This window comes from Amphiura filiformis, chromosome 3 (genome assembly GCF_039555335.1).
Source record: "Amphiura filiformis chromosome 3, Afil_fr2py, whole genome shotgun sequence".
NCBI classification, from domain to species: Eukaryota; Metazoa; Echinodermata; class Ophiuroidea; order Amphilepidida; family Amphiuridae; genus Amphiura; species Amphiura filiformis.
Window position 1 is genome coordinate 71,069,990 of NC_092630.1, and position 12,617 is coordinate 71,082,606.

Here is a 12,617-nt window from a genome sequence, read left to right on the forward strand (position 1 = left end):
TGAACCGAGGGTGCGAAATATGCATGTGCAGTTATTAGGCCTATGAATTTCTATAATAGAAGATGAAATCAAAATTAAACATGTTGAAGGAAACACAAACATTGATACATGGAACAGGAAATCAATCAATCAAGATTTTTTTTAATTGCACGGAAGGTCATTAGTTCAAATCATCCTCCAGACACGCTCCAGACGACATACAAAATGCATGGAGTATAATCATACCAATCGCCTGCTTAACTGGTATTGATCAAAGTAATTCCTTTGTACTCCATGCATTTGCATATCTTCTGGATCGAAGGAAGGAAAGAAAGAAGGAAGGAAAGAAGGAAGGAAAGAAAAAAGAAAGAAAAAAAAAGAAAGAAAAAAAAGAAACTTTACATGGATTCGAACTTATCATCTTTGGGCAAGAAGCGAAGTAGCTAACGACATGCCACTGGGAGAAGTTAACAATCACTCTTGATTTTAGCGTATTCATTGTTACTACATTGTGCTATTGATCTTCGATCGAAATGAATTCATTCATTAAAACTCATGTTTTGATCGTATACGGCATTTTATCTAAAATATATTTTGAATATACACGGTCACTTTACACACATTTTTGTGTGCTCTATGTTTATAGGTTATCATTCCTCCATTTAAGGCAAATTGCCACGGTCTACCATTTATGAAAATAAATATATATTACCTTTTAAGTTATAGTATCTTGGTAGACCGTTATTGCGTCATTCTTGTTATACATATTATAAATAAATTAGCACGACTGACAACGGTTCTCCTGCAATGTAGTGGATTCGTTACTGGGATTGTGATCAGGAGGTCTGGAGTTCGAATTTCATTGGCGCCCGTTTTATTTTCAATTATTGTTGACAGGTTAATAAGTATTTCTCATTCATTTGGATGAGAAAATTTTATAGAAATGAGAAAATTTTCAATTCTCATACTTTTGTCCAATTCTCATCGTTTTGAAAGAATTCTCATCCTAAATTTCCACTAGTGGCAGTTGTCCCCACTTATATTGACAGTTGTGTTGGATCAAAAAACCATAGATCATCATATTTAGATAATCTATGCATAAACCAGACTTCAGCAAGTCGACAGAAGAATATATATTCCTTTCTTGGAAGAAGTACGCTCTTTGACGTATTGTAGATCTTCTCCGACAACACTGGCAGGCAGTAGTACATTAACTACAAAATATATTTCTGGTTTGCAATTTCCTTTCTTTGAAGGAATTGGACTGTAAGCATATTAGCTATCTAGCCCAGATCAACACTATAAACTGTGAAGAATCATGTTTACATTATCTTATATACCAAGCACTGGAAGAAAACTCATTCTATTATGGGCCATTTACTACCTTCACACTATGCTGCAATCTGGGGAATTCCCAAGTCTTAATTATAACATTAACCTTTCACATGACATCACTTCCTGAGAGGAATCCCGTGACATCCCTTCCTGAGGGTAGACATAGGACAAACGCACGGCGCATGCGCGGCCCGGGATCTTTAAACAAACCGGAAATGTCACTTTTTGATGTAAACAAAAAGTTCGTACATGGAAACTATACTGAAATTTCACCTTTTTACTGTCTATAAATAACGCGATCGGATGAAACTAACTTGACGAATATAATCATTACAGTCATGACTTTTATCAGCATTAATGGTTTGGCTTGGTTTGAAAAAATTATATCAAAAAACATCGTTTTACATTCCGCCTTCATGTCAAAAAAATGAACGTAAATTTCCTCATAATTTTAGTGTAAAAATGTTGCCAAAACCATGCCAGTGGCAAGCTGAGTTTTTCATTTTAGGACCTGAAACTAAGAAATAATGTTTGGAGTGGTGTTTTCTTATTAAAAAATTCTGAGACGGAGGATTGGTTCACTGAAAGTGAAGTTACAAAGCAAAATACGGCCGGGCATGATTTTCCCAAAACGACCCGTATTTGCTCAGTGCACAGTAGGTAAGCTTAAAACGTCTCAAAAATTCAAAATGTATCTAAATGTAGTAGCTTGTAGTGAAGCTTCAAATTTTCTAAGGACCCTGTTTACTCATAGATTTTTTTTTATTTACATGACTTTGCATCTTGCAAAATGTGAATAAATTCAGTGCATTTTACATTTTTCTCCATTTTCAATAGGTTTGACTTTAAATTAAAGTCAAAAGTTTGCCTATTTGAGTCTGGGCAGTCGGACATTGTCATTGGAGATATTGTAGGCCTATTTTATATATACGGGTCTGTACAATAATTATGAGCCCTTAGATTGGAAGGTAAAATTAGGGTTAAAGATTTTTGGCAAGCCTCCATTTCAATAAGTTTGAATGCCAAGTTTGCATCTTTGAGGCTGCGGGTCTGTACAATATAAATTATGAGCCCTCAGGAGGGTAAAATTGGAGGGTGGGGAGATTTTTGGCAAGCCGAGAAAATAAATAAATAAATTTTTTTTTTCTCCATTTTCAATAAGTTTGAATGTCAAGTTTGCATCTTTGAGTCCTTGGAGATATTGTAGGCCTATGGTGTATTATATGAGCTATGTACAATAATTATGAGCCCTCAGGAAGGTAAAATTGGGGGATAAGATTTTAGCAAGCTGAGAAGGGGCACAAGCAATTTTTGGCAGGACGAGAGGGGTTGGGGAGGGAAGCAATTTTTGGCACATATGTACTGGCACCTTTTGGAAAACACTTGCAGAAATATTAAATATGCAAATTTCCTGCTCGCTACACTCCCATCATATTCTAGCACATTTAGGGGGCTATCATTTTCTTTGGAAGGGGGTCCCAAATTTTTTTTAAAAAGGTCGGCATTAATAAAATTACAACCACCTGTATTTCGGGAATAAAATTTTATGACCCCACACCACCAATACACCTATCCCCTAAACAGGCTAAAATTGTATTGAAATTAGTCTTTTTGAATAAAATAAACACACTATTTGTGGTCATCTTGTGACTCCCTACATTGTGGTCATCAACAATTTTATGACCCCCCCCCCCACCTATATTTGGGACACCCTTCGAGGAATATGATAGTCTGTTAAAGTTTGCAAAAAATGGGCAGTGCAAATTGGGGGGGGGGGCTGCAAAGATTTTATTTTGGCAGGCCAAGATTGGGGAAAAGCAATGTTTGTTGGCAGGCCAAAAGGGGGGGGGGGAAGCAATTAAAAAAACAGCCCCTTACACACAATTGTACAATTCCACTGATTCAATAAGGTACATGATTCAAGACAACAAGAGAAGCACAAAGTTAAAGTCACATGCATTGCCATATGACAACATAAACAAGTGGCAGGATGATCCTCCATACACTGCTTGGGAGAAAAAACCCATGGATGCACCACAGCAACTTATAGGCCTAATGCTGGTTTTCTACCATGCCGCTGAGCGGCGTGGTGCACACATAATGTAAGACAAACGGACACAATCAAGGCTTGTCATTGGTTAATATGTCTTGCCGCTCCGGCAATCGGTATGACGTATGAACCATTGACAAGCCTTGATTGAAAGTCTGACAGGGGCATTACACTAGCAGTGCTGTAGAACTTGAGCCATCCATGGACTTGGACTTGAAACTGGACTTTTAAAAGTAGTGTTGCCAAAACTTTTCAGCGTTAAGGGGTGGCATATTGGCTCGCCAGGCAGCGGTAAAGGAGTCTCGATCAAGTAGCCTTTTTTTAAGCTTCCAAAAAAACCATCCAAGTGCTGTTGTAGACTATACACTTCTCTACTGAGCTGTCTGCTCAAAATTTACTCCGCAATATAACAGGCACTAGGCCTACATATTATTGTTATTCTGCACTACATTTGGTTTGATAGCTTTATGACATGATGAACTGAACAAGGGTCGTGTGCTATTCACAGGGTCACAAGTCACACAATAAAAACCAAGTTGCAAAGTTGCATTCAACATGGTACCGGAGGATTATATTGATCTTAAAACCAAGTAATCATATGGGCTATTCAGTTGAATTTCATACACCAGTACCCCTATGGAAGACATGACCTTAATCTTCCACACAGGGAGTGTGAATTTCAACAGGGGAACCCTAAATGGGTGACTACATTTGAAATCTACAATCCCTTTGTGGGAGATTGTCATGTCCTCCATGTGTACCGTATAGATTTGGTAATCCCAATGCAGTTTTGTTTGTCAGTTTTGAACACTAACTTTGTCCCACCCCTCAACATGGACTTGCCTCCCCCCCAAAAAAAAACCCCAACCTCATCACCTGTAGGTTGGTGTATATTGGCCTGTAATAATTTTCACTACACTTGCCCATTGTTTCCAACACTCTTCAATATGCCCCTATCAGCAGTAAAGATACAGTGGCAACTCGTTTCACATGTTATTAGAACTGGATAACACGAACTCCTGATAACAAGAAGTAAAATTTGAATTCCGCACAACTTTGTGTTAATGAGTTTCCACTGTAGCATTAATTGGTAGTCCTCAATATGCCCCCCTCCCATCAGCAGCCAATCACAGGCGTGCACGGCTGCGATATCGCAGCGCGATGCTATAAAGTTGAACAAAATCCAACTCCATCGCGGACCGAAATTTCCACCGCGCGATGAGAATTTTTACCGCCAAGCTTGTAAAATCCTGGCTCAGATTTCGGTGTTTATAGCATCGCGCTGTGATGTGGAGTAAGAACCAGACTTATGCACATGTAGGCAGTGAAAGGAAAATACATTTTCAAAATTTCCCTCTGTCCCATCAATACATTAAAAAAACTTTTTAACTTAATTTTATTTTTTGTACTTCACTTACACCAAAAATATTTTGCGCAAAAGCTATGTGCTATGCTCCTTTTTTCCCACATTGTTTTCTAGAAAAACAAGCTAAGCTAAGTACTACTGGGTGTGTTTTATGGGTGGGTGTATGTATGTATAACTTTTTTTTTAAAAGGGCCTGTACAAAAGGCACAGCATATAGTGATACAGGTAAGTAAAAATAGCACATGAGATCTTTTTAACTATGTGGGCTACAACAAGAATTTCAATTCTTATTTACCTCACTGTAGGGCTATGTGCTAAAATGGCTTTCACATACTTGTGTGTGTGAGTTTGAGATACAAATGTTGGGGGAGGGACATATATATAGATAAACATATCATGTTACACACACAATTTAAAAAGGTGAACATTAAAACATATTATAAGAGTGCCTGGGGCACATACCACACCCAATTAAATTGAGGGGAATCTGCTAATTCCAAGTTGGATCAGTGAAGGTTGGAGTAGCTAGCCTACTACTGAGTTGGTTTAAAATTTTACATTGTATGATTTAAATCAAGATTTAAATCATTTTCATGATTTAAAATCAAATGATTTTTTTTAAGTCACTGATTTAATCAATTTCAGTTCATTTTTACCATTTTTGATCAATTTAAGTTCATTTCTTCCTTAAATTGACTGTTTTACTATATACTAATTCTTCTCACTTTTTGATTACAATTAAATTACCAGTGCCTCTATCATGTCATTTTATCTATTGCTAAAAATTCATCTTCAAGGTGCAGAATTCAACAGGTTTTTTTTCTGGAAATTTTTCCATGATTTTAAATTTTTTTTGAAATTTTCACCTGTAAAAACATATTTACACCTGTAAAAAAACTACCGCAAAAAGTGGTAATTTTTGTAATTTTGGGTTTTTACTGGGGGGAAAGAGTACTGACTGGGTGATTTTGCCTAAATGCCAAGTTGCTGTTCAAATTGAAAAATTTAAGGGTCTTTGGGTGACAGATCAAATGGAAAAATAGGGGGTCTTTGGGTAACAGGGCATGTGTTCGAAAACAAATACCGTATTTCATCAAATAGTCGCCCCTCTCAAATAAACGCCCCCACCACTTTTTTCAACCAAGATGTTTCAAAAATGCCGATATTTCCATGCTATCTTGTGTAGTATAAAGCTTACCAAGTTGCACACATGGTCAATAATTGGCGAAAATCTGGATCAGAATCCCGGAAGTGAGCCAGAAGTCGGTGTTTCTAGTTCATAGTTTGTCATTTTAGCGTGTGTTTTTAGTTTACCTAATGATTTTAATGGGACTTATCGTTCTGAAATTGACCTTGAATAAACGTCCCCCCCCCCTTGGGAAAATGTAACGCCCCCGGGGGCGTTTATTTGACGAAATACGGTATGGGGTCTTTGGGTGACAGCGACGCTGAAAAAGGGGGTCTTAATAATAGCCCTACATACACATCACCTCCAAAGTTGGTGTGCCTCCCCTTTCCCGGGGCTCAGGGCCGGAGTTACCTTTTTTGGGCCCCTCACCGTGAGTTTTAAGGCATGCCAGTGTGATCACACATCTTAATTCACCTGCCCGATTTATAGCACAGCTCAAATTTCTAAATTTCTTACAGACTACAGAGAGCAATTGAACAGCACACCCAATAGCCAAGCTGACAAGCCCACCTTAACATTTCTAGTAGAAGTGTGATTTGTAGCACGCCAAGCCTGTATAAATTTTCAAAACTCATTGCAACCCCTGATGATGTGCACTCAAGTGGTCAAGTTTTGGTTTCCGTATAAGATTGAGTGGCGTCGGAAAGATTTTCAGGAGGACGGGCATATTTTGTTTCGATAGGACTACGCTATTTGAAGGGCCAGTGACAGTGTGCAAGAAACTGTCAACACAAGCAGAATTTTTGGCTGCCTGCCCCCCCCCTCTGCCATGCCAAAAATCTTTTCCCCCCTTTTGTTGTGCAAAAAAATCTTTGCCCCCCCCTTACACATGCAAGATTTTGGGGAACCTTAAATTGTCTTATCATTATCATAGTACGAGCGCATTGAGCTGGAAATTTTGCATTTGAATGTGTTCCTAATCCTAAGTTCCCTAACCTTTTCCTACACTTTTTTAGGGTGTAAGCCAAAATCGCTTGACCCCCCCCATTTCGACCTGCCAAAAATGCTTGCCCACCTATTGGCCTGCCAAAAAATCTTCCCTATAATTCACCACCCCAGGGGTGCAGTGCAATTTGGGGGACCTGGGCCCGGGCCCATCTGGCCCAATATTAGGCTAATGAAAGTTAATTCCCAGTTTCCCGTTACATTATTTTTCATGACTGTGTAGGTGACCATTTCATTATTCATTATTCATTATTTTATACCATTTCATTATTGCATCTGTTACAGGTGTAAACCAATAACTACCCATGTATACATGTGATAAATCACAGTTTGTAGTTTACATATGTAGTTTACAACCACATGAAGGTGATTGTACAACTATTATCAAAAGTTTCACAATATTTTTATGGGATGAGATCAGAGCAGCAGATCAAAAAGTGCGGGACAGAGAATTGAGTAGGTATTCATTAATAATTCATTATTAACCATATACCATGCTCCTACTGCAAAGAAAATCCCTGAAAATCAACAGAAAGAGATTTATGATATACTTAAAACCACAATTATTTATTTGTATGTTAAAGTTTGTTAGAAATCAACATTTTATTCAAAATAATGAAATATTTGGCCAGCAATTTGTTTTCAGCGGAGTAGGGTAACGGGAAACTGGGAATCAACTTTCATTAGCCTTAACTGAATTCTGCTCTGGATAGAGCTGCTGTACCAAAATACTGAACAGGTTTCAAATACTTCATAGCATTATTATAAGGACCGTTCACAAACACTTGTTAGGGGGGACCTGATGCAAAATGGGGGCCCTTAAAAGTTTTGACCCTCCTATTAGGGGGCCCCTGAAAAACTTGACCACAAATGTTCCTGAAAAAATTGTGTTTAAATGCCTTTCTATGGGATTGACCCATAATTTTCATGTAAAGAAAAAGGGGGGCTGAAATTTTGAGATCCGAAAGGGGGGGGGGGCAAAAATTTTGTGATGAAATTTTTTTGCCTCAGGCCCCCTTGAACAAATTGTGAACGGTCCCATACAGTTTTAAGCTTACCTGTACAATTGAAGGCAAATCATTGCACTGTTCGCAGGTCTTGCCCGCCATATTTTGCTTTGTAACTTCACTTTCAGTGAACCAATCCTCCGTCTCAGAATTTTTTAATAAGAAAACACCACTCCAAACATTATTTCTAAGTTTCAGGTCTTAAAATGAAAAACTCAGCTTGCCATTGGCATGGTTTTGGTAACATTTTTATACTAAAATTACGAGAAAATTTACGTTCATTTTTTTGACATGAAGGCGGCATGTAAAACGATGTTTTTCGATATTATTTTTTCAAACCAAGCCAAACCATTAATGCTGATAAAAGTCATGACTGCAATGATTATATTCGTCAAGTTAGTTTCATCCGATCGCGTTATTTATAGACAGTAAAAAGGTGAAATTTCAGCATATAGTTTCCATGTACGAACTCTGTTTACATCAAAAAGTGACATTTCCGGTTTGTTTAAAGATCCCGGGCCGCGCATGCGCCGTGCGTTTGTCCTATGTCAATCCTGAGGGGAATCCCATACGATGTCATCTTCACTTTACAATCTCAGGGGAATTCCCATATGATCCAAAATTAGAAATAATTCAATTTGTTTTTGATTTTGATCAAGTTGATGCAAGAAAGGGGGGGGGGGTCCCTAAAATGTCTCATGAAATAGATTTTAATTGTAAACAAAGATCAATCCTCAAATTAAATTACTCAGGGCACATCACAATATTTTATACTAATGCTGTTTTTTAGAACTATAATACACATTGATGTTTTTAAGCAGATAAAATCCGAAAATATGGTACGTTTGTTTCTAGTTTCTGTCTTTGTTTGTCATGATATTGTTACTTGGAGTTATTGTCCACTTGCTCTATGCAAAAGGACATAAATCCAGGTCCAATTACTGGTAATTACTCCCTTTGGCCAATTTCAACAATTTCACTCCCAATTGGACAAGCCCACCACAATGATAAACCACAGTAGATAAGCCAAAAGATAGAAAATTGTTATGTAATAATGACATTATTGAACCTGCTGGCACATTTTTCACACCATGTTGATAGCTCTATAATAGGGAATTCAGCAGGGTATAAAAAGGGAAATGGGGCTAGGCGAACTTATGTATGGCGTAGGGTGGTGTGTGAATTCACTAGGTTCTTCAGGGGGCGCAACACTAATTCAGCGTCCCATAGGATAACGTGTAAAAAAAAAGCTAAAAATATACTAAACTCACCACTCACATTTCAAAATCGGGTTTCCTCTTAATCCGCCACAGAGAATTGCTTTTGACATCAATTGTCCAGTTTTTTACTGCATGTTATCATTAAAGACACTTGTCGAATTCATATGAGCCGATATTGAGTGATTTAAAGTGAACATGACGGTAGATATGGTCGCTACACTCTCATATTCACTATGGACTATATTAGTCGAATTTCGTTGTTACATACAATGCGGAGTGATTTAGTGTTGCGCCCTCTTCAGCAGCCACGCATGGCCATTTTGTTTGTTTCGCCTGTACAAAAATACCTGGTGTTGACGATGTGTAGTAGTTAATCATAACGATGTGTAGTAGATCTTAAATAGTAATATTACTTTGACCTATACTCAATTTGACCTTATTAGTATTCTAAATTTTAAAAAGTCTTGAAATTTGCTCCCTTTTCCCCCACAAAATTGTTAAAAATCAAAATTTCACTTTCATTGCCAGTTATTTCAAACACTTTTATAGCCATATAGTTTGAATAATTATGATTGAGCTTAGATTTTCATTTCTGCAAAACAGGAAAATAATTTTGTTATCCCAAAATTAATTACTATATAATTTTACTGAAGTAGTTGCATATTTCTGATTGAAAATGTCATTCGATAAGGTTAGAGTAATTTCCTTAATTTGAAAAATCTATAACCAAAACGTTTTCACAACGTTTAATTGACATTCAAGAATGTATATCCCGCTCCCACTTGATTATTTTGGGCTAATGACGATGGCAAACATGGCGAACAGGATACCTATGTCGATAGGTAATTTTGGCAAATGAGAAACTCGAGGCCACTCTTTTGGACTATTATTGAGTGTATATTTACTCGTACATGTAATATTATGTAACACAACACCAGTTGAGAGGGTTTGTTTTTTCTTTTTCTTCCCCCACTTTATACAATGTGCATCGTACAATATAATTTCAATGTTTCCTCTACCTTCAGCTGCTTCTAACATTCACTCAGAACAGAGAATTTCTCTGCTTAATATACGGCATAATAAGTTGACTTTCTACCAATTAACAAAATTATCAGAAAAACTATTTATTTACACAGCCGAGTTACGGGTGTTTTTTTTTTGTCTTCTTGCAAGATCTTCTTCTTCTTCTTTCTTCAAAATCTTCTGTCGATCATTTGCTCTAGCACACACATGTTTACGCCGATTTAAACCTTCAAAAAATTAAGCCAAGAAAAACCTAGCACAGTGACGGTATATTCACACATGAATTGATGTTACCCAGCGTACAAGTGATATTTTTTACTTTGGGTCAAAGGTCATTAAGGGATCATTTCCGGTCCAAGACGAAAACCTTCAAAATACCTCTTCCACCACAAATAACATAGCAGAGTGATGCTACGTGCACACATGCATTGACATTATCTAATGTCTATGGAGGGTTCATTAATTAGATATTGGCCCCAGTTTAGATTCAAACATTTGTTTTCATATTAACGTAATCATGATATGAATATGTCGATAATTTTTTACCGAACATAAGATTGAAATTATGTTACAATTTGGGTTCATGTTAATGTCATTACGTTTGGGTTTTGGAAAGAACCTTCTGTTAAATCATGCATGACTCAATTACAAATCTCTACATCCCTTTCTTCTTGTCTATTGATATTTTGAATAGTGTTTATCTTTCCCTAATAGATAGCGCCCTGATCGATTCTTCCTGCATATCAATATGCTTCATTTACATTACATTACAGAGATCGGACACTAATCCCTACCATAACAAACCATGTAAAGGTGATATAACAGGTCTATATTACAGGATTAGATTAGTAAACTATAGTCGTGTTCACACAGTCGGACTTAAATCACTTATTACCGGTCTTAAATTACGTCGGTAATAGTATCGGATATAAGTGGCAATGTGAATTAGCCTCGGATATAACTATACCCGACGTAATGTGCTTTAAATCCAACAATTTGTTTACACAGTCGGACTTAAATTACGTCGGTAATAGTATCGGATATAAGTGGCAGCGTCGGATATAAAAAAAATTACTATATCCGACGTAATGTGCTTTAAATCCGAAAATTTAAGGCTGAAGATGACCAGGGTTAAGAGCGGTTAAGACCGATCGAAACGTTACGTCCGGTAATAGTAATTACGTGTGGACATGCAGCACTATTGGGCTGCCGGATATAACTGTGAGTATATCACTCGCGCAAAATTTTAAGCAGAGTCATAGGCGTAGATCCCGGGGGGAGGGGGGGATAAATCGCCCCAATATTTTGCCAGGGGGGATGGTCCATACAATCACCCCCCCCCATGTTGACGACTGATAATGGGTTTCTGACCAAATTAACCTCATATTTGCCCATAAATTTTCACGGGCTTCGCGCGCATTTATTCTACTTTTACACCATTATTTCATCAGTTTAGCTTCAAAATAGCAAATTTTTTCTCGCGCTTCGCGCACAATGGAACCAAAAACTTATTCTGTCGCCAAAAGGTGCTGGATTGATTATACTTAAAAAAAAAAATTCAACTCCATCCCCTTAATGTCAAAAAGAAATCTACGCCACTGAGCAGAGTAATTTACTGCGTGATGTCATGGCTGCAGCTGCAAATATTAATATAAATAAACGCAATAGAGGGGTCAATTGGAATGACAAGGGAACATTGGCTATTCTCAAAATTTGGAGAGACACGGAAAGTATTTCTGGGATAAAAAAAGCTTTGGGAGGAGATAGCCACGCTATTACATGACAAAGGGATTCCCCATACGGTCGGGGAGCAGATACATGCTAAGATAAAGGCACTGAAAACTCTCCATCGCACCCTCCATGATCGGGTAAAAAGTTCAGGCGCAGGAGCAATTGACCATCCTTATTGGGATGACCTACGCGAGTTTCTAGGGCGAGTTTCTAAGGCGGGGGGGATAGCAAATGTAAACCCTCCAGAGGGCTCAGTGGGGGGGGTAGTATGGCCCTGGAAGTAGATGGAGATGACATTTATTAAGCCATAAGCATGATAACAGAAAGGCATGTAATTGGATTTTATAAGATGATTAGGGGTCCCAAATATACGGAAAGAAAAATAGGGGTTGTCATAAAATATTTTTGATGACCAAAATGTAGGAATCAAAACACAACATGACTACAGATAGTGTGTTTATTCTATTCCAAAAGACTGATGCCTGTTGGGGGGGTGTGTCATAAAATCTTTGCTGACGCAATAGGGGAGGTCGCAATTTTATTGAAGCCGACTTTCTTGTTAATTTGGGACCCCCCAAGAAAAAAAAAAAAAAAGCATGATGATGGGAGTCATTGTTATTTTTTATTTTTGTAATTTTTTCAAAGATGTCCACCATGTAGGGCCTACATGTATAAAATGCGATATAGAGCTAAGTCTACTGTAAAATGGGACTACTTTGTCAAACTAAAATAATAATAATAACAATAACAATAACAATAATAATAATAATAA